The sequence below is a fragment of the Canis lupus genome, chromosome 10 (assembly GCF_048164855.1).
Source record: "Canis lupus baileyi chromosome 10, mCanLup2.hap1, whole genome shotgun sequence".
Taxonomy (NCBI): domain Eukaryota; kingdom Metazoa; phylum Chordata; class Mammalia; order Carnivora; family Canidae; genus Canis; species Canis lupus.
In genome coordinates, this window is record NC_132847.1 from 46,419,143 (window position 1) to 46,437,839 (window position 18,697).

Genomic DNA, 18,697 nt, shown 5'->3' on the forward strand with positions numbered 1-18,697 from the left:
TTAAAAGCATATAAGCGAAAGTAGCCAAACTCAGGTCTTTATAGACCCAAACGGAAAGATTAATATATGCGATGTCTCATAACATCCTTTCTATGTTGCAATAAATCTTCCTATGCATATTGGCAGTCAGCTCATTTCTAGTATGTTATTTTCTGCAGAGGCTGTTTTAAAAGAGGAAAAAGACTAGTCAAGGGAGTCAGCAGGGAAGGGGAAGAAGAAAGAAAAGGAAGGGAAGGTAAAAGAACAAGTCGGGGTTCTGGAGTTAGTGTATAGAGAAGGTTAAAGGAAGCAAACCATAAACGTCAAAATTAGCTACAATTCTTCCTTTGAATTCTTTTGAAACAGAAGGGACCCTACAAAGACTGAAGAGCATTCATATTAATCACAGGCCCTAGCATCTTGACTTGGGGACCTCTACAGTCAGGCCCAGGTCTCTGGAGGCTTCTGATGGATACCAAACAACTCACAGAACACAACTGTCAGAGATGTCACTGTCACTTAGGAAGGACTTTTTCCCCTCTTGGTTATGTGTCTCTCTATTTATGACAAAGAGAAACGCAAGTTGTGATCACTTTTCTTGGTAAACAAGGAGGGAAAAATACACAGACCCCTAATGCAATCTGCTTTATTTTTTTTTTTTTTTTTTTTTTTTTTGCAATCTGCTTTAAAGATTCTGGCTTTGGGGTTCCTGGCTGGCTCAGTCAGTAAAGCATGTGACTCTTGATCTCAGGGTCATGAGTTCAAGCCCCACATTGGGCAGGCATAGAGCCTACTTAAAAAAATTTTTTTAAAGATTTTTGGCTCTGTCTTTACCCACTAAATTGTCTGTTATATGGTCAAAAGTAAATTGAAACGCTCAAAATATTGATAGAATAGCATATCCATTATTTGAATTACATAAAAAAGCCCACTGGGGGATCAATTTATTATATTTACATTGTTATTAAAACTATTACCCAAATCTTAAGGCTCTGGAGACCCACAATATATTTTTTCTTGTATATACCATTCTTACTCCATCCAAACACCTTCCTGAGCTTTTCTGTGCTCTCTTCAACAGCATAGATACTAAAATTGGAATAATTTTAGAGAGATAAGTATGGCCCCTGGGCAAATTTATGAAGCATTCCATTTTTTCTATTAAAAAATTAATAAATTTTACTAAATTTTTATAACATTTTAATTTTTTTAAAGGAGGCTCTATGCCCTGCGTGGAGCCCAGTGCAGGGGCTCAAACTCACAACTATAAGATCAAGACCTGAGCTGAGACCAAGAATTGAATACTTGGTCAACTGAGCCACCCAGGCACCCATATTTTTTTAAAAAGCTTTTTAAAAATGACATTCTGGCAGTGCTTTGGCAATCATCTCCCCTACCCTGCAGACTGCCTTAGTCAATAGGGTCACACTGACGAGAGCGGCCAAGATGGAAGTCCACGCTTCCACTGACCAGAGTGGGATTTTGAGTTGGGAACCAACTGTAACTAGATGATCTTTCTAAAATGTGCATCTGATCATGAGGCTCCCCTGTGTAACACCATTCAGTGATTTCCTATTGCCTTTCAGATAAAATCACATTCCTGCTGTGTGGCTACAAGCAAGTTATTAAACCTCTTTCTGGCTCAATTTCCTCTTGTATAAAATGGTGATAATAATCGTGAAGAAAATGTATGTAAGGCACTTAGCACAAAGTTAATAAATGCTCACTATTATTATTATTGATGTTATCTCACTGGCCACAGTTCCTTCTCAGTTCCCCTTCACTCAGTCTGACAACCTTGCTCAATGAGTTCCTCAACTCCCATGAGCTTTCTTGCCTTTCTGCCTTGACCTGCGATTTTTCTCTTTGTTCGCAACACCCTCTTCCTCCTCCTGGCCTTTGGCCAGTTTTATTACTAGTGATTTACAAATTGTCAGCTTAAATTATAAAAATGGCCTTCCCTGACCCCAAGGTCAGGTTTGCTTACCCCAATATATGCATGCAATGTATACTTTCTCTACAATAATATGCATCATACATTACCATAGCATTCTGCTTGATAAAATACCCATAAAGGACCCAAGGTTAGATTCACCTTGCTCCCCACTTTATTTTTCAGTAGCAAGGGTGGAGTAGCTTATAATGCCATGGAAAAAGAAATCTTAGTGGATTACAATGACAAAAGATTAGTCCTTGATCACACTAAAATAATCACGAGATAGCTCCACAGTGTTTCCAGGCTGGGTGCCACGCTGATGGATACCTCACACCTTAGAATGTTGCTGATGTCATGGTAGAAAGGGAATGCAATAATTGTTTACTGCCCCTCTTAAAACTTCCCAGCAGAAATGGCATATCTAATTCCTCCTCACATTTTATTGGCTAAGGCAAGTCACATGGCAAAGCCTGATTGCTGTCCATCAGGTAAGGAATCCTTGTGCAGAAAAGGCATTACATAGAGGGAGACTAAAATATCTGGTGAACTGTAATAGATGCTGAAACAGCTCAGCAAATGTTAGTTCAATAAAATATTTCTTCGCTGCAAGCTGACAAACATAAACCCCACACCAATTAAGATCTTGCCAGAAACTTCTCTGTTATTCAAAGAGATACTCATTTCTTGAAATTTTTAAGACTTTGTTTATTCATGAGAGACACAGAGAGAGGCAAAGACATAGACAGAGGGAGAAGCAGGCTCCTCACAGGGAACCCGATGTGGGACTCAATCCCCGACCCAGGATCACACCCTGAGCCGAAGGCAGATGCTCAACTGCTGAACCACCCAGGTGTCCCAAATTTTTTACTTTAAAAACCATTCTTCTTTCAGTAACAAGGCCATGTTTTCTGCCACAGGCACAATTGCCTACTCTATGTGGTCACAGTTTAGCAACCATACCAGTACACCACTTGGGAGTAAAGAATAATAATTAGGTTCAACGACACCAACACCATCCCCATAATTTGTTTGCTTACTCTATGCAAGCTATTAATACAGATAGATGAGGTAATGCCCAGTCTCACAGGGTTGTACAGTAAAAAAAGAGAACCTTTGAGTGCTCATTTAGTTACAGCATAGCCTTGCCATAAGGAGCGTTACCAAATGTGAACAATTCCAAGAGATCAACATTTAACAGATGAGGAAACTGAGGCCAGGGAGGTAAAGTGGTTTTCTCAAAGCTACCCACGTTATTATTTTGTTTGGCCACACAAAATCATAAAGAAATCGGAGTTGTTTCAGCATCTAGGATAATACCTGCTCCTGAAGGCTCAGGAAAATATTTCTTGAACTGAACTGAACTGATTGGATTGAATGGAGTTGACCTGAAATCACACAAAATGTAGAGGGGCCTTTTTGCCCACTGCCTAACCCTTGTTTTCATTTCCCCTGGAGTTTTAAACTTGCCAAACCAACAAGCTATATGCCAACAGCTATGACTTTGCTAGCGTCTCTACTATAATATCCTTGTTCCCTGCTACTTCCATATTTATAACTACTATCCTTCTCTGAGCAAAAACAGATTAGTATCCAGAAATCTTGTCATCTCATGATATTTACAGAACAACATAGGATCTGGAGAGCAAAATCACCAATAATAAGGGCCCTGAAAGATCATTAGACAAAGAACTTGATTCCCTCTGAGCTAAGCAGGTCAGCTAACAAGTGACATAACCCAGATGTTCTTAAGCCACAGGAACAAATGCCATTAAGTTACTGTCTCCCGACAACTAAGTGATATGTACGAGGAATAGGAATTAAATTTGGAGAGAGAATACAGATTCTGGCTGGGCTCCAGGGCTGGGGGATATTAAATAAGAAAGAAACAATAGTGCTGTCAAGTCTAATTGTTTAAAACATAAAACTCTTTCCATATGTCTTTAGACGAATAGAATTGCACAGGATCAGGATGCACTGTGAAATCAAGCAAAGAAAGACTGGCATGCACCGTTTGGAATGAAGAACATCTGTGGGGGATCTGACTCTGCGCTTTTTTTCTTTTACCTTCTCCTCATGACCCACCCAGGCACTTAGACATTTGAAAATAGCTATAGGAAAAGCATATCGTGAGGTCTCTTTTCTGTATCATATTTGATTATAGTATGAAAAAATGATGGCTTTTGTGGTCATACAGAATTTGGTTCCAACCCTGACCATGCTCCTTCTTGTTATTAGATCTAAGGCTCAATTTTCTGACCTATAACCAGAGATTATATTCTTATGATGTAAAGATGTGTTTAGTATTAAATGAGACAGTGGATATAAGGTGATTAGCACTTAGTAGGCATTCATTACAATATACATTTTTTTACATTTTCCTTAAACTCCTGGAGATATAATCATCCATATAGCAGCTCCATACAATTCTGTGATGAAATGAGAACAGTTTTTCACTCATTGACAGTAAATTGAGAGAGATGCCTGTCTCTCATCCCTTCAATTAACAAACACAGCTTTACTGAGCACTATTCATAAGCAAAGCTCTGTGGTAGATATGATAAAGGTCACAGAATGTTCTTATACAAAATGTATGAAATGAAGGCATTTCGTTCAAGCCCCTTTTTGTCAGTTATGACTTTAAACAATCAAGAGTACCTGGCCTTTTAAGTGTTTTTTTTTTTTTTTTTTTATGGGACGTATGTGTTCAGTATAGAAAAATAACTTAAAAAGGAACAACTTAGACTCAAGCTAGAATTAGTGAGTTTTGTTTCATATGAGATTTATTGGATACTATATTTCTAATCAGTTTTGTGTTACAGGTATATAGCTGTATCTTTGTATCTTTGCATACACATTTTTTTATCAGAAAGAGCACTATGCTGGGATTTCAATCCCTGCCTTCCCATATTCTAATGGGAATAAGAATTGTCATTGTGTTTCTTGCTGGAATCTCAATCTCCTCACTGTAAAATCAGATTTCCCGAATAGATTTCCTAAAGTCACTCCCATATGTAGAAGTTAAAATGTAGTATAAAACACTTATGACTCTTCACTAATGTAGTGTGTGTACATGTGTGTGTATGTGTATTTGTGAAAAATATATTCATTTCCAAGAACACAACTCTACAGCAATTTCACGGAGATAGATACAATCACATAAATGCAATTTCACATAATACATCAAGGTGTCAATAAATGAAAAGTTCTCAGAAGACTCAAACTGCTGTTTCAGTATCTCCTAGAACAGTTCAGAGATGGTTTTGAGGGTAATACCAGAGGTCTTTCCCTTTGGCCCCTTGAGACTACTACAGAGTACATGGTTGATCAGAGGCCAGTTAGATGCACAGAGTTTTAGAGGTTTAATTGATCTCATGATGCCTTACCTGTGGCCCCAATTAAAACCCCATCTCAAAACTAGTAAGGACAGGAAAAATTTTGGTAAGATTTTACAAAGAGGCAATGCCCAATGTTACAGTATTTTTGACCTTCACCTCCCAATTCCTCCTTGACCTCATCACTAAAATAACATAAATTCCACTGAAAACAACTAGAATCATTAGCACCAGAACTAGGAGGGGGAGGTTTATGAAGTTCACATTGTCAGGGGTCTGATCTTCTTTATGACCTTCTGGCACTGCAAAATCATTAAATGGAGCTGTACATATTTCACAATTCTAACTATTCCAAATTCCCAGTGTGTCTGAATATTTTAATTTCTCATATAGTATTTATAAGGACCAGCACCCATATACCAAAAAGCTTTTTTAACGTCGCCTTTATAACAAAAATCAAAAACATATTCTTTGCCTGCTCCAAAACTATTGCAGTCTAATGCAGAAATTTGCCTTGATAGAAGGAAAAATACAGAATAAGGAGAAAGGTATTTTCCATCATAAAAATTTTAACTTGGAGAAGAAAAAGGGCAATTACATAAACAAGTCAATTCAGCCTTAGGGAATGTGTAACTCACATAGATTTCTGGTTAATACCCAACTTAAAAAGGAGAAGAAACAGGTATAAAATCTTCCTGCATAATTCATTCCAGCCCTGTATGAATATTAAGCCTCTGTATGATTATTATATGGTTCTTGTTATATTCACATTCACTTACCTCTTCCAAAGTTACCAACACAACACCTACTGACTCAGAAGCTCTGCAAATGAAGATAGCTTCACCCTTGTTTCAAAATAGAACTAAAAAGTTACACAGGTAATTTTGGTACAGGTGTTGCTCAGAAGACACCATGTGTGTCAGTGGCGTCCATCATTTTCTCTTAGGGGAAGTGCTTTCCTTGGGTATTGGCAGCACCCTTTCCCCTCAGCCACTTTGGTGATGTTGTTACATACAGATGTAAGACTGTTAGATTCTTGTGTCACATATTGTATTCCATTCTGGGATCCTCTGGCCTCCTAAATGATTTTTTTAGATTTGCATACATTCTCATTCTTTGCGCATTAAAGTTCTGTGGGCTTCTGACGAATGTGTAGTGTCACGTGTTCATCATCACAGTGTCACTCAGAATGGCTCTAGCTAGAGTTAGGATTTTGTGCTTTTGCATCATGCAGTTGCTTTAGTGTACACAAAGTCCTCCAATGCCTGCTTTGTTCAATCTAATTGTCATTAAGCCTTAGAGCAACAGACAAATAACAAGTATTAACTTTGAAGTAACAATTGTAACCAAATATTTGTATGTGCCTTTCTCTGGGTATGTAACACTCCAAGTGTCCTTTAGCATGTGGTGTGCTGGGTTGCTGCCCTCCAGGAAAAACATCAAATAAAGCACCTGGGCTTGAGACTGGAGGAGGAATTGAAACCAAGTTCACATTCATGGTACCCAGTAAATCACAGAAAGAACAAAAATGTTAAAACGATAACAACAAGGTCTCCATCTGAAAGTTTTTTTCCTTGGGCTTAATACATATTTCTATTTCTATTCTGTGCTTGTTTATTGCTGAGAAAATTAATATATGAAAGATATATAGATTAAAAGGTGTTCAAGAGAAATTTAAGTTCATACACTTATAATCAAAGCACTTGTTTTGCTGACAACAATTATCGTTGTCACTCTGTGGGTGTGTTTTCCCCAAACACAGACCACTAATGGTAAATTACTTGGCCTTAAGGTTAGAGTTCTTAGATTCATTATATCGACAGAACTAGAGAGAAGATTAGAACAGTCCCTGGAAAGGAGACCTCACATTTCCTTGTAAGTACAGATACCTTACAAACTGGTCGAAGGGTGCATAACTTTGAACTTGAGAGAGCAAATAGGCAGAAATCAATACTGAATATTTAAAGGTAACAACGTTTGGGAGAAAAATTTATTCTCACAGCAAAGTCCTGAATCCAGAGAAGAATGTGTATCTCTGAGTAAATTACTTCTCATCCATTACTCAGAAATCACCAATATGTGATGTTTTGAAAATGTTGAGTTTCTTTTCTTTGAGTTAGGGAAATGTCTATTTCATGAAACCATGCTCTTCCAGAAGTATATTTTTCTAAATCTACATTTGCTTATGCAGGTAGTCTCCAACTCAACTATGCACCTTGCAAAGCTTAGCTCAGGACAGGGTACTCTTTGAAGAGAAGATAAAGACCTGGAACTATCAAGAGAGATTATTCAATGGGGAGGAGAAAATCAGTAAATCTTTTCTAAGGTGAATTCTGCTTTGACAAATTGTTGAAAGAGCCATTTGTACCTCTTCATTTAGACTCTCCGTTGATTAATGGAAACAAAAAAAATAATTCTCTCACTTCCTTTCCTGTGCTGCTTTAGAAGCTCCAAAGAGAGTCAACAAAGGACAGTAGAGCCTTCTAATTCTTTGTCCACAATAACTGAGCATCTTGGTGTGGAAGAAAAGGAAATGTTGATCTCCTGGGCTTGTTTAGCTTTGCTTTTTTAATTGCTAAATGCCAGCCTGGGAATTCTGCCTAAAATGGTAATAAGTTGCATTTATACTACACCTTTCATCCAGGAGGCACATGCTTCTCTCAGTTCTGAAACACAGCCATCCTGGAGCTGAAAAGCAGTAACTGTTTTAATGTTGAACATTTATTCAGTGCCATGATTATACAAGGTGGAAGAAATTGTTTGAAACAGTACCAAAATATTGCAGTAACAAAGATTGTAGGCCGTGGGTTTTGAAAATATCCCAGATGCAGTCTGTTTTGTGCTTTCCTTTGCATATGGAATATTTACATATCCCTTTGAGTCTCAAGATTTCTAAGACGCTCACTTTTGTGCTCCTTATTGCAACATACACTGCATAGAGTCAGGAAGAGTGCATTTAGTCATTTCTTTTAGAACAATCCTTGATATTTAGAATGTACATCAAGAAAAAAGTCAGTGAGAAAGAATTCTATCATTACTTTTATTTTATACCTCCCCAAAGAATTCCTGTTTCTGAAAACAGCAGGTGAGAAAAACAAGATGACAAAGACTTGTCCAGGAACTCCCCAATCACGTATTTCATAGCTGATTTCTCTTCTGCTAGGCCAAGGGACAAAGAGGATATCTATCATTGGATTAAAAACTTAACAGGTCAAGAGCCCAGTCTTGCTCATTGGAGTTGACTTCAGGACTCAGGCAGTACCTGGAGTTAAAAGATCTTCAGTAAATCCTTGTGGAATATACAAATGATTGGTCTTCTTACTCTGAAAACATGAAGACCATGGCCTGTGATGTTTTCAGCTAATGCTTGAGTCGAAATTTGTTTTTACTTAAACAGCAAGAGGAGGAGAAAAAAAAATAATGGATGAAGTAAGAAAGCATGAGGGGCTAATTTGAGAGATGCTGAAAACAGGTTCATGTGCCTTCCAAAAACCAGCCCCCTCTCAGTTTATTGCTGTCAGTAATCAGATTTCATTATTATGCTACACACACATACAAATTGAAGTCTCATCATTCTTTTATACCTGTACCTCAAATGCAGTGGTGATGTCTTTTCCTGACAGCAAATTTTGAAAAGGGAGAAGAAAAGGGAAGATGGTTGCCAAATAAGATCCAGTCAAGGGGGTTAGAAGTCCAGGCTCCAGGTCTTACCAACAGTGACTTGATATGTGAGACTTCCAAGCCCCTTGTTCTTTCTAGAAGTTAGCGTCCTCATCTGTAAAGTCAGAAGCATGAATTAAAATCTAATCTAGATGATCTTGGGAAGAGCCCCCAAATTGGGCCTTGCATTTCATGGCCCTAGAATCTAAATCAGCAATCTAGATGAATACCTACATCATTGTTTTGCTCGAGTGGTCTTGGCATCACACAGGCAAACATCCTCAAGATATGACATCTATTCACTCTCTCATTGTTCTGAGAGCCTTGAGGAACCCCATTGGGTCTAGAAAGATGATCAGGCTAGACTAAAAATCCTGGAGCAAAGCCTAGCATATTCAGCTTCCTTATTTTATACTTGAGGCAACTGAGCCTCAGAGAGGTTAACTGACTAGTGAACTATCCAGCCAGGAAGAGAAAAAAAAAAAAAAGTATTTAAACTTAGGTCTCTGGGATCTCAGCTGAGATTTCTCACACCACTTTTCCCTACATCTTTACAACTGGGTAAGTTTTGAAACCATTTATGAGATTGATTAAATCTTTTTTTTTTTTTTTTTTTACTTTGAGCAAAATTTCCTGATTTTAATGGAGACACTGTAAGCACTATAGGAGAAATACCTTCTGACTTTAATAAGGAAAAAAAACTCCCTTCTGAAGCTCGTTAAAATCTGTCCACACTACCCCCACCAGGATCATTACTGATATAAAACATTCAAAGTCTGGATTTTGCTGTTATCTCATGAAACACATAATCTGAGCCAATCCTGACAAATATTGGTATCACTTTATTCAAGCATAGCTTTCAACTTCCAGAGAGTTAATAAATTGGATTCTAACAGTCTGCAGAGAATATACAGTAAGATAAAAACATCTTCCAAAAATTTACAGTATATTTTAGGATGAGTTGAAATATCAGCAACCATTGCAGATGCATTTACAGGATTTTTAGAGTAGCACATTTCATCATAAATGGCTCTGTGATTCAGGATGGCATTAATAATGGAAAGAACAACCTTTAAAATAAAGTAAATGCATTTGGAGCAGTTACTGAGGTGATATCTGTCTCAAAAAAAAAAAAAAAAAAAAGCCCAGTTAATAACTTGCAAGTTGATGTGATATATTCCTTGGCCTATCCTGTCGGGAAAGATTTATCTTTTGTGTTAAACTCCAGGTTGAAAAATTAAAATAAAATTTGATGTCTCTGTGGTGAACTGTCTTCCTCCATTTTCTTTACCTTTTAATTTCTATCATTACCAACTTTAGAATTGTTTCTTTGACCTTCTGCAGTATTTCAAAAGATGGTTTAGATGCCAGAGGGCCGCCAAAACAAAGCTGTAAATACACTGTGCCTATGCATGTCTGCATATACATCGCAAGGTGTTAATCAAAAAGGACATAAATCACAAATACATTTTACCTTTGTACAAATGAATGTTACCACCACATGTCCAATGTATTTTTGTCCTATTGCTTTTCTTTACAGCTGCTGTCTCAAATGGTTTCAGAGGCCATGAGTTATTTTGAATTTCCTTGCTTAGTGATAAGTCAATCTTTATTCCTCAATTTCCCAAGGCACTGTTCAATGAGTCTGTTCCCCTCTCTTCCAATTTTTCATTTGCACCCTCTTTTCTCCCAAAGCCTTCTTCCTACCAATGCATTCCTCCCACCTTCCTCTCTTCTATCTCCCCCACCTTTCATCTTCAATCTCCTTGGATGCCTTCTTTCTTTCCTCCCCGGCACACCTGAGTAAGCAGTCAGGAAGAGCTGGAGGGAAAGATGGTGTGGAACATCTGGGATCCTCCAATCCAAAAGTGAATTAATAGCACATAAAAGAGCTCATGGTGATTCTAACAGAGCTCCCAGAGGGGAGAAAATTATTTTCCTTTATCACTGTAGTTACCAACCAATAAATTGTGAAGGTATCAAGCTAAATCCCACATTGAGCAATGAAAGCTATACACAAAACATTACTGCATGACCTTGACCCTGCTCACTTCCCACACAGTGCTCATTAGCAGGGAAAGGCGAATACCATAAGAATCCTTTCAGCACTGCTCTGAGGTAATTTTATAAATGCCACAGTCATGTTTGAATACAATACTGTACCAAGATAAGGCACTTACAAGGCAACAATTCCCAGATCTCATCAGAATGAAAATAGAATGTTTAAAATTCTAGAAGTCTACTAAAAAGACAGACTTCAGTGCCACACAATATTTTAAAAAAGAAAAAGAAAAGAAAAGATGTTTTCTAAAGATTAATGAAGAAAATGAAAATAAAAATTGATCAATCAACAAAAAATATATCCCATTTTCATCCTATCACTAATATCATTTAAATTCCAGAACTAAGATCTATCCTTTTCATGCTATCCCCTTCCTTAGAGCAAGTGATATGCCTCACCTGTCAGACAGATGTGAAAAGCAAGTCCTAACAGTCCCTCTAGGTCAGCTAAGTATCTAAGAATTGTACATATCAGAACTGTCAAATCAACACTATTTTGTCTGGTTTTTATTTTTCCCAAGTCATGCTGCATTCTTATCTGGGGGAAGTGGTATTGCGGGGGGCTGTTCCCACAAGAGCTTTTCTTATAAATTTGACATTAAAAATACCTGAATGGGGAGTAGTAAAACAATGTTTTTGATGTGAAATCTTGCAGTAACTTGCAAATAAAATATGTGTGGTAAATAAAAGATCCAATGATTTTTCTTGACTCAAACCACTCCTTCTAAACAAGAACATAAAATGTCACTATCATCATCAACGAATACTTATGGAGCTCTCCTCTGGTTAGAGAATCCTCATTTCACTCAAGATAAAATCAATGTTCTAATTATGGCACACAAGGTGCTCTGTGACTTGGCCCTGCCTGCCTCACCCACATACCCTTTATTCAAGAACAAGCAATTTCCCAAAGAGCCCTTGCCTTGGTGAATTTCCATAGTCAGTGCCCTCTGTTTAAAAAGCCTGTCTTCACTTCTGGAATGCCTGGGTGGCAAGGTTGGTTAAGTGTCTGACTCTTGATCTCAGTCTCAGGATCATGAGTTCCAGCCTTGCACTGGGCTCCACCGTGGGCATGGAGCCTACTCAAAAAAGCAAACACACAAAAATCTGTCCTCACTTCTCCACTTGCCTAAATCCTACTCAACCATTTCGATTCAGGTCAAATCTCACTATCTTTAAGGAGTCTTTCTAGATTTTAGAATGTAAGTTATCACCATTCTAAATACCCAGGGAACATTTTGCCCTGAACTAAAAACTTAGTACTGCATTTCCAAGAACAGTCCTTAGGAAGAGGAGGATGCCAGGAGATTCTCATTTAGGGAGCTTTAATCATATTGGGACCACAAAACTCACCAAAGGAAACCATACAGAGGGCTGTACCAGGTGCTCCAATGCAGAGGGTGTGACGGGTTCACAGATAGAAGCAAATGAGAGCTATGCTTCAGGAGTGGGCAGTATGCTCCATGAGACTCATGTGATATTCAAAGGGTATCCATAAAGTACCATCCAGAATGGAGTTCACTGGGGGTCACATAGGGTTAAAGGCCTTTTTTGCAAATATGAAAACTCTACTATAGAAGAGCAAGTGAAAATGTCTAAGTAAAAACTTAGCCTTATATTAGTTTATGCCTACATGTGACATCTTTGGGGAAAATATTAAACTTAACTTGTCTGTGAAAAACACCCAGAAATACAACAAACAGCCTTACAATGAAATTTACTAAAAGTGTTTCTACAACTAAGAGAATTCACTGTGGAATTGGAAAATACCACAATGCTTTGGCAATCAATTAATTAGTTCTCAGTGCCTCATCAATCCTAGTTATTCAGGATTTAACCAGGAGTAATGGGAATAAATTAGGAAGAAAAATTCAGGCTGAATATCAGGAACATTTTCTTAATCATTAAATCAATTAGACAATAGAATTTAAAATTGGATATTTAATGTGAAAGATGGAACCAAGAAAGAGAAAGTACAGTATCAAGAATAAATGAGAAATCATAGGTTTAAAGGGTTCTCTGTCATCATTAGCCCATTCTTCTGTGTTTGGAAAGAATAATAGTTTAGATTCCTATTCAGACCATTGGCTGTTCTAAAATTTTCAAACCTTTAGAATAAATACTTGCTAAAATAAAGAAGTTAATTTTCTCCAAGGCCATCAGATACTACTGCAGAAATCTCACTAAATCCCACAAAATTTGGACATCCTTTTTGAATATCTACTGAGAAAGCCAGAAAGCAAGAAGCTACAATATTTTTGCATATTGTTATGCAACATAATCTTCCAAAATTAGTCAAAAATCAGGTAATCACTGTATTCCAATTCTGGGCTACCCATAATAATGTCCAACAGAACTTGGAAAGTTATGAAGAGGAGAATGCTCATTTCTGACAGCCTAGGGGAAGAGGTTTCTTGACTGACTCAAGTTAAAAGTCACTAGAAATAATGAAAATAATTATAAATAATTATAACAGAGAATCATCAGAAACACTGGGTTACATAAGCTTTTAAGGTTATGTTTTTAAAAATGCATTGATGAGTTTACTGAGTTATACTCAGAGGCCAAAAACTCAGCAAAATCAGGAACCCAGGCAGAGAAATAGAACACTGAGCGCATATGCTATGAGTGAACTTGAGCTTCAATTCTTACTCCACTGAAGGGTACAGAGGACAGACGAGGTCATGGTCCCATCCAAGGTGAGCAGTCTAATAGAAGGACTCTCTGCATGACGCTAATTCCAAAAAACTGCAAGCCAAGGATTTCCTTTAAAGTGGTTCTAGGCTAAACATGCCCCTGACACGTGACAGAATCAAGTGCAATTCCTCTTTGAAAGAATACACCCCAAATCTGTTCTCAAAGAATTTCTATAGGTGAAATCTAAGAAAAATAAAGTTGCACTGAAAAGAAAAAAAAAAAAAAAACAGATTGGGGATCAAAGTACCTTGACTGACATCCAGAAGAAACAAGAAGCAGTGAAACTGTCAGATATTGGAGCTATCAGACATAAAATACAAAATACATGTAGTTAATGTGTTTTAAAAATAGGAAATTAAAATCATAGGGAGAGAAGAAGCAAGCATATTCACAAAACAAACAAACAAAAACAAATATTCAGAAAGGAAAAATAAAGTAATTCCCATTAAGAATGGACAGGTTTCTCTACCATGGTAGCAACCTCTAAAACAGTCCCAAATAACCCCTACCTCCTGATACACCTTTGTATGGTACAATCCTACAACATACCCAAGTTGGTCTCTATGGTCAATAGAATATGGCACAAAAGATGGTATATACTTCGGAGATTAGGTTTTAAAAGATACTGTAGCTTCTGTTTCAGGGTTTCTCTCTCCCTCTCTCCTTCTCTGTCTCTCTATCATCATCATCATCTCATCACACTGGTGGAAGCCAACCTGCCATATGATGAGCCTCCTGCCAACAGTCACATGAGTGTGCCTGGAAGTAGATCTTCCAGCACCTATAGACTACTGTGTCTCTGGCGCTAACATACATAAACAGCAATAGCATATAAGTCACAAAGAGGTGATTAGGGAAGCAGGTATGGGAGTTTAATTTGGAATGGCCATTATATTATTTTTGAAGAAGGGTAAAGATACTGAGCTACTTTTAGCCTTTGAAAAGTCTACGTGGTAATATTTACAAAACAGCAATTAAATGAAAAGAAATACAGTGGGTCACCTTTACACCAATAGTGTGGAGGAAAAAAAAAAGAAGAAATGAAAAGAAAAAAAAAATCAGTCCTGGAAAAGTCAAGAAAGGGGAGAAAGAGAAACATAAACAAGGTGAGACAAATGGTAGTCACAAAATAAATTGCTAGAAAAAATATCCAACATATCAGTAATTATAATAAACAGAAATGTAAATTTAGTTAGCAAAATTGTTAGGTTGCTTGACCCATCTGTATACTGTTGATGAGACATTTAACCAAAGTATAGGTCCCACAAAGAATGAAAGTAAAAAGATATGAAACTAAGCCAAAAGATAGTTGAGATAGCCATATTAATCTCAGACAAAGTAGATATTTAACAAAAAATATTCCTACAGATAAAAAAAAAAAAATGTAGCCTCTAGTGATAAAAGTTTCAACTGACCAGGAAGATACAACAATTCTAAATTTGTAAATATTGACCAAAGCCACCTTCACATATATTAAACAAAAGTTGACAGTATTATAAAAATAGATATACCAATCCTGCATCATAGTGACAAATTTTATTTAATATACATACCTGAGTAATTCTGTCAAGCAAACAAGAATCACCAAGGGTATAGAACTTTTGAAAAATAGAATTATGTTGGGTCACTGGATATATACATATATAAAACACTGTACTTAAAAACTGCAAAACATGCATTCCTTTCAAGTATATACAGAAAACTTACCAAAAAATGACCTCACACATGGCCAGTGTATTTTAACAAATTCCAAATGTTAAAATTAAATAGAGTACATCTTCCAGTCACCATTTAAGTTAGAAATTGATAACCAAAATGTTACTACAAAAATCTAAAGATTTGGAGTTAACGAGTACATCTCTTAATAACTCATGGGTCAAAGAAGCATTTCTTACTGAAATAAAATAATATTCATAACTTAATAGTAACAAAAATATTGCTTCAAAACTTGTGGGATACAGCTAAAGGGGTAAGAAAGAAAGATAAGCATTTAAATACTTACACTGGATAAGAAAATAGCCTAATAATGAATGCCTGAAGCATCAAACCAAAGATATTAGTAGGGGGAAACAGAAACAAAGCAAAGAAAGTAGAAAGCAGGAAATCATAAAGATAGCAGCAGAGATCAATGAAATAGAACACAACAAACTAAAGAGCTGTTAACTGAAGGAAAAAAAAATGGACCAACTTCTGGTAAGATTGATCAAGAAAAAAAAGACTGATCAAATAAAACACATCATGAACAAATAAATGCAAAACTATACATGTTACAAAGGTTAAAAATATAATAAAAGGATAATATGACCAACTCAATACCAATAAATATGAAAACCTTGATGAGATAGAAAAATCCTGAGAAAATATAGCATACCAAAACTGATTGAAAAGAAATTTTAAAAACCTGAGTAACCCGATAGCCATTAAAAGTAATTGAAACAGTACTTTAAAGTCTTACCACAAAGCAAATGCCAGCATCAGACAATTTGCCCATGGGTTATACAAAACAATCAAGGAATTCCAATCATTTAAAAAAAACCTTCAAGGAGGTAAAAGAACAAACAACCTCTAACTCATTTTGTGATGCTAACATAACTTTGATACTAAAACCTGACAAGAACCATAAAAGACAATAAAATTACAAATAAATGTCATTCATGCACCTGGATAGAAAATCCTAATAAAATATCAACAAAGCAAATCCATCAGTGTATAAACAAGATAAAACATTTTAACCAAGAGGGGTTTATCTTAGAAATGTTAGTTATTTTAACATTAGAAATTAATATAATTCACCCTATTAGAAGTATAAAGGTGATAAATCATTATCTCAATAGATAAAGAAAATGTATTTAATATAATTCAACATCCATTCATAGCTAAATTACCTACAAAATACATATAATAAACATCATCCTAAATGGTAAAATGTTGAAAGTTTTGCTTTGAAGATCAGGAATATTGTCTGCCATGACCACTTCTATTTATCATTGCACCCAATGTCCTAGCAGTGTGTTACAGCAGGTAAAAATATAAGAGTTGGAAAGAAGGAAGTAAACTGTTATTTTTCATGCTGAAAAGACAAAATAAATGACTATAGCAAGTTTACTAAATTCAGAATCAATATGCAAAAATCAGTTGCATTTATTTCACCTATAGGAAGTTTCAAAATGTAGTTTTAAAAAAGTTTCCACTTAGACAATAAAAATATATATCTGGAATAAATTTTGAATAACTAACAAAGAATATGTAAGATCTTCCTGGAGCACATTATAAAAATTTTATTGAAAAACACTAAAGCAAGCCTAAAAAAGAGAGGCATATAATTTTCATTGATTTAAACACTCAATACCATAAAAGATGCCAATTTGCCTGGAATTTATCAATAAATCCAAAGCAGTTCTAATAAATTGCCACTTTTTTGATGGAACTTAACAGTTAGTACTAAAATTTATATGAAAAATCAAAGAAAACTCCCAAAGAGGAACAGATAACAATACTTCTATAAAGCAAAAGAATTAACACAGTGTGGGATTGGCACATGCTGAGACAAAGTGAGCAATGGAAAAGAAGAGTCCAGAAACAGATTCCTACATATTGACTAACTTGATTTTTGATAGGAAGAAATGTAGATTATCAGGGAAGTAATGGACTTTCCAGAGATGCTGAATAATTCCAGCTACTCTCCTCCGAAGTGTGGTGGATACAACGTTGTGATCTCCTATATAATCACTTCCCACAAAGTGGTACTTGGGAATATGGCATTTAACTTTAATGTGCAAGCTGTTGCCAAGTATTTTGGAATTGTTACAGGGATCATTTCTGTGTTCAGGACTACACTTACGGTTCTGGAGCCGAGTAATTCGAGGCAGAAAACAGCTCATGTGTGCCAAACTTCTGCCTTGGTGCATGGTCACCCCCACCCAGAGGGAGGCACAGCTTTTCCTTCCAAGAAAGGCCTTGTGTGCTGACCAAGCTTCAGAATTGTGAAGCCTCCACCCAGAGGAGGCCCCATGTCTAATTCAGACAGATGTGGCTTCAGACCAGGCGTGGCATTCCTCCTGTTAGTTAGCATGACGTCATACAAAACACCCAGCTAAGGAGTCCTCAGAACCTTCAACTAAATCCCATTGAGCCAACTTACAGTCATCTGACCTTGAGAAAGCTCTCTGAGCTTTAGGCTCCTCGTCTTTAAAATGGGGAGACAGAACATAAAGACTCCTAACTCTGGGAAACGAACTAGGGGTGGTGGGAGGGGAGGAGGGCGGGGGGTGGGGATGAATGGGTGACGGACACTGAGGGGGGCACTTGATGGGATGAGCACTGGGTGTTATTCTGTATGTTGGCAAATTGAACACCAATAAAAATAAATTTATTATTAAAAAATAAAAATAAAATGGGGGCAATCATGTAATAGTTACAGGATTGACATGAGGGCTAACTTAAATCACATGCAAGTACATAGTATAGTATAGTGAGTTTACCTTTTGCAGAATTTTTATATACCTATCTCGTATATAGGTATAGAAAAGTAGAGACAGAGAGACATACCTAGGATGTGACCAAAGTCTGAGTCACCTAATTACAAATCTCATGACTGTTCAATTAATTTCAGGTCAGGATTACTAAGATTGTTATACTTATTGCAGGAAGATATAACAGGAACAACTATAATCATAGCATCAATCTAGACATAAAGCTGCTCGTCATTCCCGAGATCTGCATTTCAGAAGTTTTTGAAGTCTCGGCTGAGAGAGGATGCAGCCAGATATATGCTGTGTTCTCCACAAAGACCTCTACCTTATAAAGAAAAAGAAAAAGCCACGCAGCCATGGAGATTACCCCCAGGATATGGCAATAATTATTGTTAGAGGGGCAGAGAATAAGAAATTTGTTTCCAGGTAATTTTATATATTCAAAAACTACTTACTGATCATCAGCTATATCCTCAATACAGTTCTAGATGCTCAGGAGAATAACCAACAATAAACCAAGTGATAAATAACTATATATCAGGAGGTCATAACTTCTATTG

At 36.6% G+C, this 18,697-nt stretch overlaps 1 long non-coding RNA gene across 5 annotated transcripts in view; it reads right to left on the minus strand.

The window, feature by feature from the left end:
* Nucleotides 1-18,697, minus strand: part of LOC140641546 (uncharacterized) — a 307,651-nt gene that overhangs the window by 78,558 nt on the left and 210,396 nt on the right. The window contains exon 7 of one of the 5 annotated variants that reach the window (XR_012038131.1): nucleotides 8,850-9,022. The exons of the other annotated variants lie outside the window; for them this stretch is intronic. This is a non-coding gene — a long non-coding RNA (uncharacterized lncRNA). Of the gene's footprint in view, nucleotides 1-8,849; nucleotides 9,023-18,697 lie in introns of those variants that run through there. 5 annotated transcript variants of the gene reach the window in all.